General features: G+C 42.2%; 1 protein-coding gene across 4 annotated transcripts in view; it reads left to right on the forward strand.

The window, feature by feature from the left end:
- Window positions 1-16,496, forward strand: part of CLEC16A (C-type lectin domain containing 16A) — a 231,621-nt gene that overhangs the window by 60,570 nt on the left and 154,555 nt on the right. The window lies entirely within an intron of this gene.

Genomic DNA, 16,496 nt, shown 5'->3' on the forward strand with positions numbered 1-16,496 from the left:
GTTGACTAATGAGTTTGCCAACCACTGACCTAGCCAGTTGAAGGTAGATCTGGTATAAGGCCTGCCCTCACTGGATGGGTAACCTGGAGCAGGGTTCTTTTTTTTTTTTTTTTTTTTTTTTTTTACATTTTATTTATTTTTAGAGAGAGAAGAAGGGAAAGGGAGAGAGATAGAAACATCAACAATGAGAGAGAAATATTGATCTGCTGCCTCCTGCATGCCCCCTACTGGGGATCGAGCCTGCAACCCAGGCACATACCCTGATCGGGTATTGAACTAGTGACCTCTTGGTGCATGGGATGACACTCAACCAACTGAGCCACACCGGCTGGGCAGGGTTCTGTACTCTTAATCTGTGTTTTAGTTTCCCCATCCGTAAAAAGAAGGTAACAAATAGCATTTACTTTTTCTACAAGAATTAAATGCGTTAATACATGTGACATGCACAGAACAGTGCTTGGCCCGTGTCATAAATATTTGCTGCTACAACGATTACTACTACTGTTATTATCATCATCATTTTTATCATTATTGCTGTTCTTATTATTCATGATAACCTGGATTATTATTTTTGACAGAAGTCATTATTTTTGCCAGAAGTCATTCTTCCTTACACTGCAGGAAGAAAAGTGGGGAGTGTTTAATGAACTTACATGCTTTTAATAAGATTTGTTTCTTGGAATCAAATAATGAAATATAATCCCTTGGATTCTTGCATTAAGTTTTTTAAAAGTTCCATGTGTTTAGAGTGAGGTACACTTGTGTTTGCTGCTTATGTGCTAAATAAGCAGAATAGTTCAGTCCTCTTTTTTTTTTTTAACATTTTTTATTAAAGTATTATATGTGTACATATCTTACCATTCCCCCCCCCACTCCCATACATGCACTCACCCCCCAATGTTTTGCATCCATTGGTTATGCTTATATGCATGCATACAAGTCCTTTGGTTAATCTCTTATTCCCCCCACCTCTCCCTAACCTTCCTGTAATTTGACAGTCTGTTTGATGCTTTACTGCCTCTGTATCTATCTTTTTGTTCATCAGTTTATAATGTTTTTTATTATCCACAAATGAGTGAGATCATGTGGTATTTTTCTTTCATTGACTGGCTTATTTCACTTACCATAATGTTCTCTAATTCCATCCAGGTTCCTGCAAATGGCAATAATTCCTTCTTTTTTATGGCAGCATAGTATTCCATTGTGTAGATGTACCATAGTTTTCTGATCCAGTTATCTGCTGTCGGGCACCTAGGCTGTTTCCAAATCTTAGCTATTGTAAATTGTGCTGCTATGAACATAGGGGTGCATATATCCTTTCTGATTGGTGTTTCTAGTTTCTTAGGATATATTCCTAGGAGTGGGATTACTGGGTTAAATGGGAGTTTCATTTTCAGTTTTTTGAGGAAACTCCATACTGTTCTCCACAGTGGCTGCACCAGTCTGCATTCCCACCAGCAGTGCACGAGGGTTCCTTTTTCTCCGCATCCTCACCAACATTTGTTGTTTGTTGATTTGTTGATGATAGCCATTCTGACAGGTGTGAGATGGTATCGCATTGTCGTTTTGATTTGCATCTCTCGGATAATTAGTGACTTTGAGCATGTTTTCATGTGTCTCTTGGCCTTCCTTCTGTCTTCTTTTGAAAAGATTCTATTTAGGTCTGTTGCCCATTTTTTTATTGGATCATTTATCTTCCTTTTATTAAATTGTATAAGCTACCTGTAGATGTTGGAGATTAAACCTTTATCAGTGATAACGTTGGCAAATATGTTCTCCCATACAGTGGGGTTTCTTGTGGTTTTGTTGATGGTTTCTTTTGCTGTGCAAAAGCTTTTTATTTTGATGTAGTCCCATTTGTTTATTTTTTCTTTGGCTTCCATTGCCCTAGGGGCAGTATCAGTGAAGAAGTTCTTTCGGCATATGTCTGAGATTTTGCTGCCTGTGGATTCCTCTAGTATTTTTATGGTTTCCCGTCTTATGTTTAAGTCCTGCATCCATTTTGAGTTTATTTTTGTGTATGGTATAAGTTGGTGATCTAGTTTCATTTTTTTGCATGTATCTGTCCAATTTTCCCAGCACCATTTATTGAAGAGACTGTCTTGACTCCATTGTATGTTCATGCCTCCTTTGTCAAATATTTTTTTTTTTTTTTTAATATATTTTATTGATATTTTACAGAGAGGAAGGAAGAGGGATAGAGAGTTAGAAACATCGATGAGAGAGAAACATCGATCAGCTGCCTCTTGCACACCCCCTACTGGGGATGTGCCCGCAACCAAGGTACATGCCCTTGACCGGAATCGAACCTGGGACCTTTCAGTCCGCAGGCCGACGCTCTATCCACTGAGCCAAACCGGTTTTGGCTCCTTTGTCAAATATTAATTGCGTATAGTGGTTTGGGTCGATATCTGGATTCTCTATTCTATTCCATTGGTCTATATGTCTGTTCTTGTGCCGGTACCAGGCTGTTTTGAGGCAGTGGCTTTGTAATAAAGCTTGAAATCTGGTATTGAGATCCCTCCTACTTTATTCTTCTTTCTCAGGATTGCTGTGGCTATTCGGGGTCTTTTTTTATTCCAGATGAATTTTTGGAGAGTTCTTTCTAGGTCTGTTAAATATGCCATTGGTATTTTAATGGGGAGTGCACTGAATCTATAGATTGCTTTGGGTAGTATGGACATTTTAATGATGTTGATTCTACCAATCCATGAACATGGTATGTTCTTCCATCTGTTTACGTCTTCCTCTATCTCTTTTTTCAGTGTCCTGTAGTTTTCGCGTATAGGTCTTTTACCTCCTTGGTTAAGTTTATTCCTAGGTATCTTAATTTTTTTGGTGCGATGATAAATTGCTTTTCTAGTCTCTCTTTCTGTAAGTGCACTATTGGTGTATAGAAATGCCATAGATTTCTTGGCGTTAATTTTGTATCCTGCTACATTGCCGAATTCATTTATTAAGTCTGTTAGTTTTTTGATGGAGTCTTTCGGGTTTTTTATGTACAATATCATGTCATCTGCAAATAAGGACAGCTTTACTTCTTCTTTTCCAGTTTGGATGCCTTTTATTTCTTCTTCTTGTCTAATTGCAATGGCTAATACTTCCAGTACTATGTCAAACAGGAGTGGTGAGAGTGGGCATCCCTGTCTTGTTCCTGTTCTTACAGGAAATGGTTTTAGTTTTTGCCCATTGAGTATGATGTTAGCTGTGGGTTTATCATATATAGCTTTTATTATGTTGAGGTATGATCCTTCTATTCCCACCTTGCTTAGAGTTTTTATCATGAAAGGGTGTTGGATTTTGTCAAATGCTTTTTCTGCATCAATTGATATGACTATGTGATTTTTATCTCTCAATTTGTTTATGTGATGTGTCACATTTATTGATTTGCGGATACTGTACCATCCTTGCATTCCTGGGATAAATCCTACTTGGTCATGGTGTATGATCTTTCTGATGTACTGCTGGATCCGATTTGCTAGAATTTTGTTGAGGATTTTGGCATCTACGTTCATGAGGGATATTGGCCTGTAATTCTCTTTCATTGTATTGACTTTATCTGGTTTTGGTATTAGGGTGATGCTGGCTTGGAAGTGTTCCTTCCTCTTGAATTTTTTGGAATAGTCTGAGGAGGATAGGTTTTAGTTCTTCCTTGAATGTTTGGTAAAACTCTCCTGTGAAGCCATCTGGCCCCGGACTTTTGTTTGCCGGAAGCTTTTTGATGACTGCTTCAATTTCTTCCATAGTTATTGGCCTATGGAGATGTTTAGATTCTTCCTGATTGAGTTTTGGAAGGTTATATTTTTCTAGGAATATGTCCATTTCCTCCAGGTTGTCCAGTTTGTTGGAATAGAGTTGTTCATAGTATTTTTTAACAATCCTTTGTATTTCGGCGGGATCTGTTGTTATTTCACCTCTTTCATTTCTGATTTTGTTAATTTGGGTCCTCTCTCTTTGCTTCTTGGTGAGCCTGGCTAGAGGTTCATCAATCTTGTTTATCCTTTCAAAGAACCAGCTCTTGGTTTTGTTGATCTTTTGTATTGTTTCTTTGGTCTCTATGTCATTTATCTCCGCTCTGGTCTTTATTATTTCCTTCCTTCTGCTTACACTGGGCCTTTCTTATTGCTCTTTTTCTAACTCTTTGAGTTGTAGGGTTAGGTAATTTATTACCATTGTTTCTTGTTCTTTGCAGTATGCTTGTGGAGCTATGAACTTCCCTCTCAAGACTGCTTTCGCTGTGTCCAATAGATTTTGGATTGTTGTGTTTTCATTGTCATTTGTTGCCATGATGTTTTTTATTTCTTCCTTGATCTCTCTGGTAACCCAGTCATTGTTTAATAGCATGCTGATTAGTCTCCATGTGTTTGATTTCTTTGGGTTGTTTTTATTGTAGTTGATTTCCAGTTTTATGCCACTGTGGTCTGAGAAGATGCTGATATGATTTCTATCTTCTTGAATTTGAAGAGACTTTGCCTATGTCCCAACATATGGTCTATCTTTGAAAATGACCCATGTGCACTTGAGAAGAATGTATATTCTGTGGCTTTGGGGTGAAATGTTCTGAAGATGTCAATTAATTCCATCTGGTCTAGTGAGTCATTTAGGATTGATGTTTCTTTTCTGATTTTTTGTTTAGAGGATTTGTCCAATGGTGATAGTGGGGTATTAAAGTCTCCTACTATGATTGTATTGCTGTCAATCTCTCCCTTGATATCCTCCAGGAGATTTTTTATGTATTTGGGTGCTCCTGTATTAGGTACGTATATGTTTACCAGAGTTATTTCTTCTTGTTGGATTGCTCCCTTTAGTATTATGAAGTGGCCTTCCTTATCTCTTGTTATGTCCTTCACTTTGAGATCTAATTTGTCAGATATAAGTATTGCCACCCCAGCTTTTTTTTCACTTCCATTCGCCTGGAAGACCTTTTTCCATCCCTTCACCCTCAGTCTGTGTGCGTCTTTTTTTCTGAGGTGGGTTTCTTGTAGACAGCAGGTATATGGCTCTTGTTTTCTTATCCAATCCGTTATCCTATGTCTTTTGATTGGGGCATTTAATCCATTTACATTTAAAGTTATTATTGATAGGTACTTATTTGTCGCCATTTTTATTCTTTACCTCTGTGTTCCTTCTTCACTTCCTATTTCTTTTTTTTACAGCAGACCCTTTAGCATTTCTTGCATTGCTGGTTTGGTGGTAATAAATTCCCTTAGTCCTTTTTTGTCTGTGAAGCTCCTGATTTCACCTTCAATTTTGATTGATAGCCTTGCTGGGTACAGTATTCTTGGATTCAGACCCTTCCTTTGCATGACTTTGTATATTTCATTCCATTCCCTTCTGGCCTGATGAGTTTCTGTTGAGAAATCAGTTGCTAGTCTGATGGGGGTTCCTTTGTATGTAACTTTCTGTCTCTCTCTTGCCGCTTTTAAGATTCTTATTTTGTCATTGGTGTTTGCCAGTTTAATTATAATGTGCCTTGGCGTCAGTCTTTTGGGGTTCATTTTGCTTGGGACTCTGTGAGCTTCTTGGATTTGTGTGGATTTTTTCTTCCCTATATCAGGGAAGTTTTCTGTCATTATTTCTTCAAACAGGTTTTCTATTCCTTGCTCAGTTTCCTTTCCTTCTGGAACCCCTATTATGCGGATGTTGTTTTGTTTCGTGTTGTCCCAAAGTTCCCTTAGGCTCTCCTCCTGCTTTTTAATTTTTTTTTCCAGAAGCTGCTCTACTTGGGTATTTTTTTTCCTATCTTGTCTTCTAGCTCACGGATGCGGTCCTCTGCTTCTAGTCTACTCTTGATGCTTTCTATTGAGTTCTTTAAAACAGCGACGTCATTTTTCATTTCTTCTTGGTTCTTCTTCATTTCCTCTTGGTTCTTACTCATATTGTTGAATTTGTCTTCCATTCTTTTCAGCCACCTTATGACCATTTCTCTGAATTCTTTCTCTGGAAGGTTACTTGCCTCCATTTCGTTTACTTTCTTTTCTGGGTATGCCTGCTTTTCTTTCATATGCGGGCTGTTTTTTTGTCTCCCCATGGTCTCTCTTCTCCGGATGTCTGGTTATGTAGTTCTCTCTCTCCTTATCCCAGGCGAAATCTGACCTTTCCGTGGTGGAGTGTAGAGCTCCTCTGAATCCGCGAGTTTGCGCCAATTGGGGACCGGTGTTCTGGGGCTCGCAGCTGTTCCGTGGGTGCCACAGTTGTGGATTTTCAGGCTTTCGATAAGCTCCACTTTCCCTTTCAAGATGGTGCAGACTCCGCGACCGAGCCCGCAGCTCCGGGAGGGGACCCAGCTGCAGTGGGGGCTGCCCGGTCAGGGGAACCCCGTCTAGCAGTCCCCCACCTTCTCCTGGAGTTTAGCTGTCCCTTAACTTGCCAACAAACACTCCTCATGCAACCCTCAGCTGTTCTTACTGCTCCGGCACAAGGCTCGGAACACATCTGTCTATTCCGCCGCCATTTTTTTTCTTTTTCTTTTTTTTTTCTCAGTCCTCTTTTTTGCCTTTGTCAGGAATGATTCTGTTTTATTTTTCACCTCCCTCTTATAGATGTTAAGACCTTCCTAATATGGAGAGCGTGGTCTGCTCTGTGATTAAGCAACTTTAAACTGTCCAGTTCCTTGTGTCATGGGCCAGGCACACAGCCAGCCACACAGATGGGGTCCCTGGCCACAGCCCTGGACATTCAGGGTGAAAAAGGTGATGGGGTGGAAGTGGGCTGGGGGCTCTGGTCGCTAGAACTGAACCCCCACTGCATCCCCTAAGACAGGCTCGGGCTCTCTTTGACTCTCAACTGTGGTCTGCTGGGGGTGTGAAGAGTAGTTCCTGCAAGCCATCCTCCCAGGTCCTGGCTGAGCAGTGGCTGCTCCAAAGCCAGCTCTCTTAAGACAATCTGCCTGGACTATGTGAGCCCCCTAGTCCCAGGCATCTGAAGCTGGGAATCAGAGTGGCTCAGTAAATCAGTGACTGGGAACTCAGTTGTTTGGGGGAAGTTTACTGCAATTATGCAGCCAAAACCTGTCCCCGCCTCCACACCACTGGCCCCATTCTGATTTTCTTGGCAGTTCTCAGTGAATGCCACGATCACATTTTGATAATATCTCCAAAACATTTCTCTGGTGCCACCTGGCCCTCTTTTTAAGGCTTAGAGTTCCAGTATGCTTTTATTTCTGTTCAAAGTGTGCAGTAAACATTTTGGTTTAGAAATTCTCATTTGGCTCGGAAAATCTTTACCAACATATATCACTTCCGTGAGGGGGCATGGGAGAGGGGCAAACACAAGGGAAGCCATACTTGTTTGCTTATTTGGATCATTCGGATTTTTTTTTTTAACTTGGGAGCAAATTGTCAGCTTAAACACTAGATTTAGCTGTCCTGTAGCCACATCAGGGGGCAAGGGATGACTTTACCCCATTTTGTACTTTGTGTTCTCGTCAATTTTGTTTTGGAAAGATGCTACCCTCTTTCATTCCAGTCCTTTTAAGGGCTGCTCTCTAACCAGGGCTGGGCTGTGACTAAACGTGGTGTGGACAGGGCAGTCTTGGCCTCAAGCACACAACCAAGTGAGTCAGCTTAGCAACCCCATCCTCATGCACAGGCACTTCAGTGGCTCTGCAGGCTGCAGTTCCAGCTTGCTGTTGCACTAGGGTAAGGACTCCTGCACCCTGAGCCCACCTGCCCTGTGCAAGGGGCAAGGTGAGAATGCTCACCAGTTTCCAAAAACCTATTTTCCAGGCAGTCACTTGGCCAGGTTGTGCCAGACAGGGCCCAGGAATTTCTCCAGAGGTTTTGCTTGTTCATGGTGCTGACTTCAGAGCTCAGTTGAGCATAGTTCTCAATGACCCCCTCAGCATTTTGGTACCTTCTTATTTTCTTAACCGTGGTGCATCCAGCTCACCATAAATAAATACAATTTCCACAAGCCTGTCCATCAAACAGACACTGAACTGGGCAGCAGGAGTTGTATTCTGGGGCATTTTGAACCACATATTTGATCTCTTAGTTATTCTCGTATTTGAAGGTGTGGCTGGTGGGTGTTCTCTTCCCTAGATTGTATTTGTGTTTGGATGAAACCACACAGCTGTTAATTCCTGTGACTTGGAAGGGCATCAGGCACATGTCCTAATTCAGTTTCAAGCCAGAGGACAGTAGATGAGGGAGATGCCTCGGAGATGGGAGACCTGACTTGCAGACTTACAGGTTTACTATTGGCCTTGGATGGTCTTCTCAAGCTTGAGGCCTTTCTTTCCCTCTGTAAATTATGAGTATAGAAAATATGATACATGTGACAATTTTTGTGTTGCTGTTAATCCTCACCAAAGGATATTTTCTCCATTGCTCTTCAGAGAGAGTGGAAGGGAGGGGAAGAGAAAGAGAGAGAGAGAAAACATTGATGTGAGCACTTTGGTGCATGGGCCAGTGCTCTAACCACAGAGCAACACCGGCCAGGAGGACAACTTTTTAAATGAGGATATGTTGGTATTCTTGAGTTTGCAAGATTTAGAAATTCAACTCTGGTTGGCTTAAGCAAAAGGGGTGATTATGTTTATGTAATTGGGAGGCCAGGCAGGGCTAAACCCAAGTGTAGAGATCACCATTGGCAGCACCAGGCTCACATCCTGCCAACTTACCACCAAGTGGAGAGGGAGCTGCTTCTTCCCACTGGCTGCAGCTGAATCCTGGGGGCTGATGCCTGTTGGTGCTGATGGACCTGGCTTGCCCACCAGTGGAAAGGGATGTTCTGTGCTGATTGGCCAGGCCTGGGTCACGTGTCTCCCTACAGTGACTCTCTCAGTAAAAATGAGGAGTGTTCATCAGAAGAAGGGGGCATAGATGCTGGGCCAGCACAAACAGCAGACCCTCCTCTAGAAAGCCACGGTATTCAGTGCCCTCATCCCCCGAGGGCCACCTTCTCCTTTCCTGTTTTGAGGTGAGTAGGTGGCTTTCCTCTCCAAATGATCTCTTCTCTAGCAAATGTCTTGCATTGTCTCTGGGTCTATGGGCTTATTGACAGCCTGGTTGTAACAGATGGGCACAGGTGACTCTTCAATAAAGAGATGCTGACAGCAGTTTCCCCCTGCCTATCCTGCCATCCCCATATTAGTAGTGAAATCTTTACTTTAAAAGGTGGCTTAAAGCACAGGAGTAAAAAGGCATGTGGTTGCAAGTCACAATTTTGCCATGATCTGATTTGAATATGGCATTAACATGTGTGTCTTTTTTTTTCTTTCTATAAATGCATCACCCAAAATTCACACCTCCACATTTAAGTCCAGACAAGGATGTTGTGTGAAATGAATGTGCTCCCCTGGACCCTCCACTCCTATCCCCGGTTTGCAAAGAAATTTGCTCTGCCTCAGTGTGATGGGTGACTCATTCTGAAACCAAGAAAATCACAGGGCCCCTAAACTTTCAGAAGTTGAATACTGGAAGGAAGACGAGGGAGCCCTTGTCCCTGCAGCTGAAGGAGTGCTCACTCGGACGTGTGCTCATGTCTTAGCTTACTCTGCAGTCTGAAAGGGCAGTCGTCTGTTTCCGGATTCACTTATAGCAGTAACTTATGAACATGCCTGAGGCAAGAGAATGAATCATTTGAATTTCTTGTTTGAAAAATAGGATTTGGTTTTTATTTCTTTACCTATGGAAAAGGTGGGCATCAATTTCACAGCCTGACCTTCAGAGCCTACCCTTGTCTTGTAATTCCAGCAAGGGCCTGGCGTGCAGGTGACATCACTGACTTTGAACTTGCCAGCTCAGCTGGGACTTGAAGGGTGCCTGGGAGCTTACAGCCCCAACTTGCTTTTTTTTTTTTTTTTTTAAAGTTTCTCCTGACATGAAGTGGAACCTGGCCTCATTTCTGACTCCTCTTGTAAAGCAAGAGTCAACCCCAGACACAGCAGTTTTCTGATTGGGGTGAGCCAGGGACTAGCTGTCAGGAGTTTAGGGTCTGAATCCCAGACCTGCGGGTCTGTTCCTGAGCAGCTGTGTGACCCTGGGAAAGTTATCACCCTTTCTGTGCTGCTCTGTCAATAGAGGGGGCTTCATAATGTCCTGTCCTCGGGGTATCAGAAATGAGAACATTAGTGCCTCAGCATTTAGCACGGGACACATGAGCACCGAATAGGAGGAACCCTGGTAGAGAGTAGAGTGAGGAGCTTGGAAGTGGTACTTGAGATTTAAGGGAGGACTTTGTGTGCACCTGGCAAGTTTCTGGGGGGCCCTTTCCCTGTTAATTTCTATAAGGAATAGCGAGATGGCTGGGTGTGTGTGTGTGTGTGGGTGTGTATGTGTGTCTAGAGGGAGGAGAAGGATTGGTGGGCTGGACACTGTTGTAGAGAGCAGATGGGAGTGTGCACTTCTCCAATGGACTTAATTAGTATAAGGAGAAGGACTGAGGTCAGTTTAGACAAATCCTCTGAAAAGCAACTTCCCAGAAAAACATTCTGAATTCAAGCTCGTGCTACTCAGTAAAATATTTAAAAAAAAAAAAAAAAGGAAGAAAAGGAGAGCCCTAAATACTCTGCACATACACACCCTGTTGTTGCCAGTTCCTATTTGCCTCTTGAAATTCTGCTCTAAAGCCAGCCAGTAGCATGCACTGCTTCCCTTATATCCTAGGTAACCGGTAAGAGCATCTTTCTCCTCCTTCCCTTAACCTTCTCTCAGAGGACTTCTTATTCTCCCCTCCCCCTCTGTTTGTTGTCTGTCCTTGCTGTGATTGCTGGAATGGAGAACATAGAGGGCAACGGAGAAAATCCTGGAATTTGTGAAGTCAAAGACTATTGGGAGGTCATGCCTGCCATTTCCCTGAAAAGTACTTCATTTACCAAATATTAATCAGATTAGAATGTACATCATCCCAGGCAAGTTGATGAATTGTTGCTGTTATTTTAAAAAATCAGAGTGTCAGAGTGTTGGGGAAGCGCATGGATTTGGCCAGTTGTCATAATGAGAGGCAAAAGTTGACATCCTTGCGTCCTCAGGCCTCTGTACATTCACACTGTTGTGCAACCGTCACCACCATCCAGCCCCAGAACTCTTCTCATCTTCCCAAACTGAAACTCTGTCCTCATTAAACAACTCCATTCTCCTTCCCCCGCCCCCCCCCCCCCCACCAGCCCTTGGCAGCCACTGTTTCACTTTCTGTCTCTCTGAATTTGACTGCCCGAGGTTCCTCATAAAGGGAATCGTATGTTTTTCTCCTTTTGTGACTGTCTTCTTTCACTTAGCATAATGTCCTCAGGGTTCATTCAGATTGTAACAAGGGGCAGGATTTCCTTCCTATTTAAGATTGAACGATAGTCTATTTTTTGGGATAGACCACATTTTGCTTATCCATCTGATGGACACTGGGTTGTCTTCACTTTTTGGCTCTCATGAATAATGCTGCTACAGGCACGGTGTGCAAATCCTCTTCTACTCTGGAGGCTTTGGGGGAAGTGATATTGTAGAAATGTTAATGGCCGAGGAAGACCTGGGCAGAGCCTGCTGAAGCCAGAGGAGCTGGAGATTTGGGTTTCTTCTCCCAGCATCACAGTCTCCAAGCATGTTCCTCCACTCCCAGAGGCTCAAGACTCTAGTAGTGTAATGGATTGCTGGAGCCTTCAGGATTATTCGGCATGGTGCCTGGCCCAGAAACAAATACCACACAGATGCTCATTTACACAGCACAGCCAATCAATGGGCAGTGCAGAAGAGGAGACCACAGCAGCTGGAAGTGGGGGCAAAAGCCCATCACCTAAAAAAAGAAAAAGAAATTTCTCTGTGCCTCAGTTTCCCCTTCATTAAAATGCAGAAATTATGTTAGAACTGCATTGTCCCAATTGTGGAATATGGAGATATTTTTTAGGTGGGACAGAGTGGGCCTTAAAGACTGTGGTGAGAGGGTTCTTGTTATGTGATGAGCTCCAGGGGATCCTGAGGTTTTCAGTGCCGTGTCTTTCACACCTCTCTCCCATTGCTAAATCTCTCCTTTCCCATGTGCACAACCAGCCTGGGTACATGGATACCTTTTGTGTGTGTGTGTTAATCCTCAGTCGACGATATTTTCCTCCCATTGATTCTTAGAGAAAGTGAAAGGGAGGGAGGAAGGGAGGAAGAGAGAAAGAGAGAGAGAGAGGAGGGAGGGAGGGAGGGAGGGAGGGAGGGAGGGAGAGAGGGAGAGAGGAAGGAAAGGAGAGGAGACACCGATTGGTTGCCTCCTGCATGTGTCTTGGCCAGGTCTAGGGATTGAACTTGCAACCCAGGTATGTACCCTTGACTGGGAATCGAACCCTTGACTTTTTGTTGTGTGAGCCATTGCTGTAACCACTGAGGAATACTGGCCATGACAGCCTGGGTGCCTTTTTATTTATTCTTCATGTGTATTACTTTCACAGTTGCTTTCTATTTTTATTGGTTTTATGCTTACAATAATATTGCAAATTTATAAAAAGTTAAAAATAGGATAAAGAACTCCCATTTACCTTTACCCAGTTTAACCTTTCAACATATTATATACCCCATTTGCTTTCTTATTTGTGTTTTCTTTGTCTCTCTCTACACACATGCATGCATACACACACACACACACACACACACACACACTCGCTCGCTCACAAACATTTTCATCCTGCCCCTTCCCCTCTTAATTCCTCGGCGTGCATTTGCTAAGAATAGGGTTTGCTCTTTCATGACCACAGTACAGTTATCAGCTTCATACTGGTTTTCTACTGTCCATGTTCCAGTCTACCCACTGGCCCATAGATAGATAGAATCAGGTCGTGTCTTTCATCATTGTGTCTCTTTAGCCTCCTCTACTCTGGAACATTTCCACAACCTTTCTTTCTTTTTTACAACATTGACCATTTTGAAGAGTACAGAACCTCCCCCTCCTTTGTTTTAATAAAATGTTCCTCATTCTGTCTTTGATGTTTCTCTGTGATTAGGTTGAGGTTATGCATTCTTGATTGGAATATGGCATAGGTGACATCATGTCTTTTTCAGGGTGTCAAACCTGGATGTCCTTCTGTCCCTCATGGGTGACATTAATTTTGGTCACCTGCTTAAGGTATTGCCCAGTTTCTCCACCATACAGTTACTTTATTTTTTCTCTGCAACTAGTCAGCAATCTTTGGGGAGACCCTCTGATTATGTAGATATCCTGTGCCTCATTAAAATTCCCCCTTAGACTTGGCATTCATTGATCATTCTTGCCTGATTCAGCCTTTACCAGGATGGGAGCAAACTGTTGTCTTTCCAACACCAACACCCTCTCCATGTTTAAAAGTCAGCCCTCAGCATTCCACTGTAAACAGGCTTCCTCCTTTCTCTCCATTTTCTTATTTATTTCTCTATTCTTGGCATGGATTCATGGATTTCAGTTTTTTAATGGTTTATATTTCATTACTATATTTAATTAATTTGATCCTAAAATTGTCCCATATTTAGCCATTTGGAACCCTTTCAAGCTGGCTGCTATGTCCTTGTGATAAACCCCCACCATTTTTTCAAACACTCCTTATACTTTCTGGCATAACAAGGTATTCCAGGTTCATCTGTGTCTGCGCTGCCCTTCCCTGGGATTAGGCATTTCTCTGAAAAGCTGTGGTTCCTCTCAAGGTCAATGGTATTAGAAGCCAAGATCTGGACACTAGATGTGCTCGCTCATTTCTGCTGGGTTGTCTGGATTTTTGGCCCTTTTAAGGGACAGAGCTAGAAAATATATTCATGTATATGTACAAAATGCACTCATTCATTTTGTGCACATATACATATTTTAGAGATCATAAGTTCATACCAGTACCTCCAGTTCTGATCAATTCCCAGAGGGCTGTTTCCTACCTTCCTCCATTTCAGATTTGTATCTCTACCTCCACAGTGAAAATTCTGGCTCCCAACAACACTACAAGATCAATAGATCTTATTTTCTCAATCCTCTAAACACATCTAAAAATTTTTCAGAATTAAGTATTGTGTTTATAGAGTTAAGTATTATGTTTATAAACTACTTGGATTAGTCTATCCTCCTTCCTTCCTTTCTTTCCCCCTTCAGGGAGGTGTGATATTCATTTAAAATAAATGTGGGTATTTCAAATTTTTTTTTCTGTTTAGGGTATTCCCTTCACATTGATTTAATTTTTTAAAATATATGGAATATTAACAAACTCAAAACTATGTCAAAGGGTATGTTTAAAAATGTGTCTCTCCCTCCCATATTCCTTTCATCCATTCCCCCACCTCTTGTATATAAGCAACTTGATAGTTTTCTGGAATATCTTTCCTGTGTTTCTTTTTGTAAAAAGAAGTGTGTATATGTATGTTTTCCCTTCTTTCTTACACACAGAGTAGCACTTTGATCTCTTCAGTGAGCAGTATCTCTGGAACTCACTCCATATCAGTTCACGGAGTTCTTCCTCATTTCTTTCTACAGTTGCACTGTGTGCGTGCACCATCGTTTATTCAGCCAGTCCTTATGCTTGGACATTTAGGTAGTTTCCATTATTTTGCAATTACAGATAATACTGCAGTGAATACCCTTGTGGGTGTGCATTTTCTTATTGCAGGAGGTGTATCTTCCAGATAAATTCCTGCAAATGGGATTGTTGAAGGGTAGAGTAGTTATTTAATTTCCTTTTTAAAAAAAGTTTCTTTAAAAAAGTTTTTTTATTCATAAAATTTAAAAAATGTAAGTAAACAAAGTGAGTTCAAACAAAGTGATTAAATAAATAGCAAATAGTACAGGTAAAACAGAGTCATGGAAAATTGTAAAGGCAGGCAGATGACTAAAGTGTGAACAGAACTGGGCCAGGTTATTGTTGCAGTTCTTTCAGACCCCAAAAAAGAAACCTGGTTTGGGTGGGGGCTCATGGTTTTTAACAGAGGCTCAGATGGAGCTTCCTGGGAATTTGTCATCAGAGCCTGAGTTTTTAGTGACTATCAGTGGAAATCTGAGTTCACAGGAGCCCACGGATATGTTTTTCCCAGTGGCGGTAGCGTGGCGTGCACACCCTGGGAGGCATGATGCCAATGCGGGAGAGGGGGCAGAAGGCTAAGCAGAACCATGCCAGATGTCCTGGTGTGGCATAAAGAGGGGTTCACATTGACCCTGAATCACCAGGAAAAGTCAAATCCTATTTTAAAGATGGCTATAGAATTTATTTTATAGCAGTGAAAATCTGGGGAGACCCTCTCATGCCTGTGTAGCCTTTTGCATACAGGGAGTTGGCAGACACTAGGTAAGAATCACTAATTTTAAAAGTTGTTTGGATAAAATTGTTTAAAAGACACTGGGAAAAAACTCCTTTGGCATTGGAAGAAGTGTTCTATATTCATCTAGAAAATTAATCTAAATTAATCTAACAGCTTACTCCACAACTATGCTGGCTGGGTCAGGAGTATATGGGAGGGATAGCAGTGCAGCTGTCAGAACCAGGGCAACCCAGCCGAGGTTTGGACACCTTGTTCTATGTGGAGAGGCACTTGTGGGCCTAGTCCTGTACCAGGACGTATCATAGGAGGTGAGGAGGGGAGCAGTCCTGGCTTTCACTCTTACTTGTAGCTGTATTAAGAGTCACTGCTCTTCTGGGTTTCCGTTTCCTCAAATACAGTATCCAGGACCAAACCAGTGGTTTTCAGAATTCCACAAAGGAGCTTTAGGGGGCTCTGTGCACCGCTTGAGGGAACCTGTGGTTCAGAGACATTTGGGATCCACCACTTATTACCTGGAGCAGCTGTGCTCTTATCGGCTTACCGGGTGGTGTACCACAGGAAAGTGTCCAAAATTAATATCCTACTGCTTAACAAAGTTCGATGAACACTGGGCTGGCTTATCTTTAACCCCTCTCTCCTCTGCTCCAGAATTCTGATAGTGTCCAGGGAGGAGATTAGAAATTGAAAAGGACCAACCACATCACAGCAGGCTTATTCTTCACGCCTAGGCGCTAGGGCTTGGCCCCATAACCTGAAGCTGAATTTCTGCCAGGACAGCCAGGCTGGGAGGAAGGGGAGCTTGCAGTAGGGCAGGAGGCAGGTCAAAGGTTACAGGGCAGAAACCAGAGTGGGAGGCTGGTGCTATAGGCTAGTATTCAAATGTCCTTGCTGGCACACCCTATCAGTAAACAAAAACAAACAAATAGAGTCAAACTTCATTTCTCCACCAAATTGTTCATGGAAAAAATGTCTCTGTTGTGGAACAAAACTTCAATTTTCCACCTGACAACCCTTTCATGCTGATACCCCAGCATGACAAAACTTGTCTCTCAGGCAACAAAGGAGAGAATGTTTTTGTTGCTGGGAAGTTGACAATTAGCACAATTTTAAAACATAATGAGGCCATCAAGATTGCTAATGTTGCTAAGGGTGTGAGAGTGCTCAGAAAAAAAAATCACTATTGAAGAGGTAGAAAAATTGTTTATTTAGATAAACGAAAAGCAGTTAGCTAGTGATAGTATTTCAGAGGCAAAGATGCATGAAAAAACAAAGATGTTGCATACCACCTCCTTAAAGACATCCCTGGAACAAGTG

The sequence above is a fragment of the Plecotus auritus genome (assembly GCF_963455305.1).
Source record: "Plecotus auritus genome assembly, chromosome: 7".
Taxonomy (NCBI): domain Eukaryota; kingdom Metazoa; phylum Chordata; class Mammalia; order Chiroptera; family Vespertilionidae; genus Plecotus; species Plecotus auritus.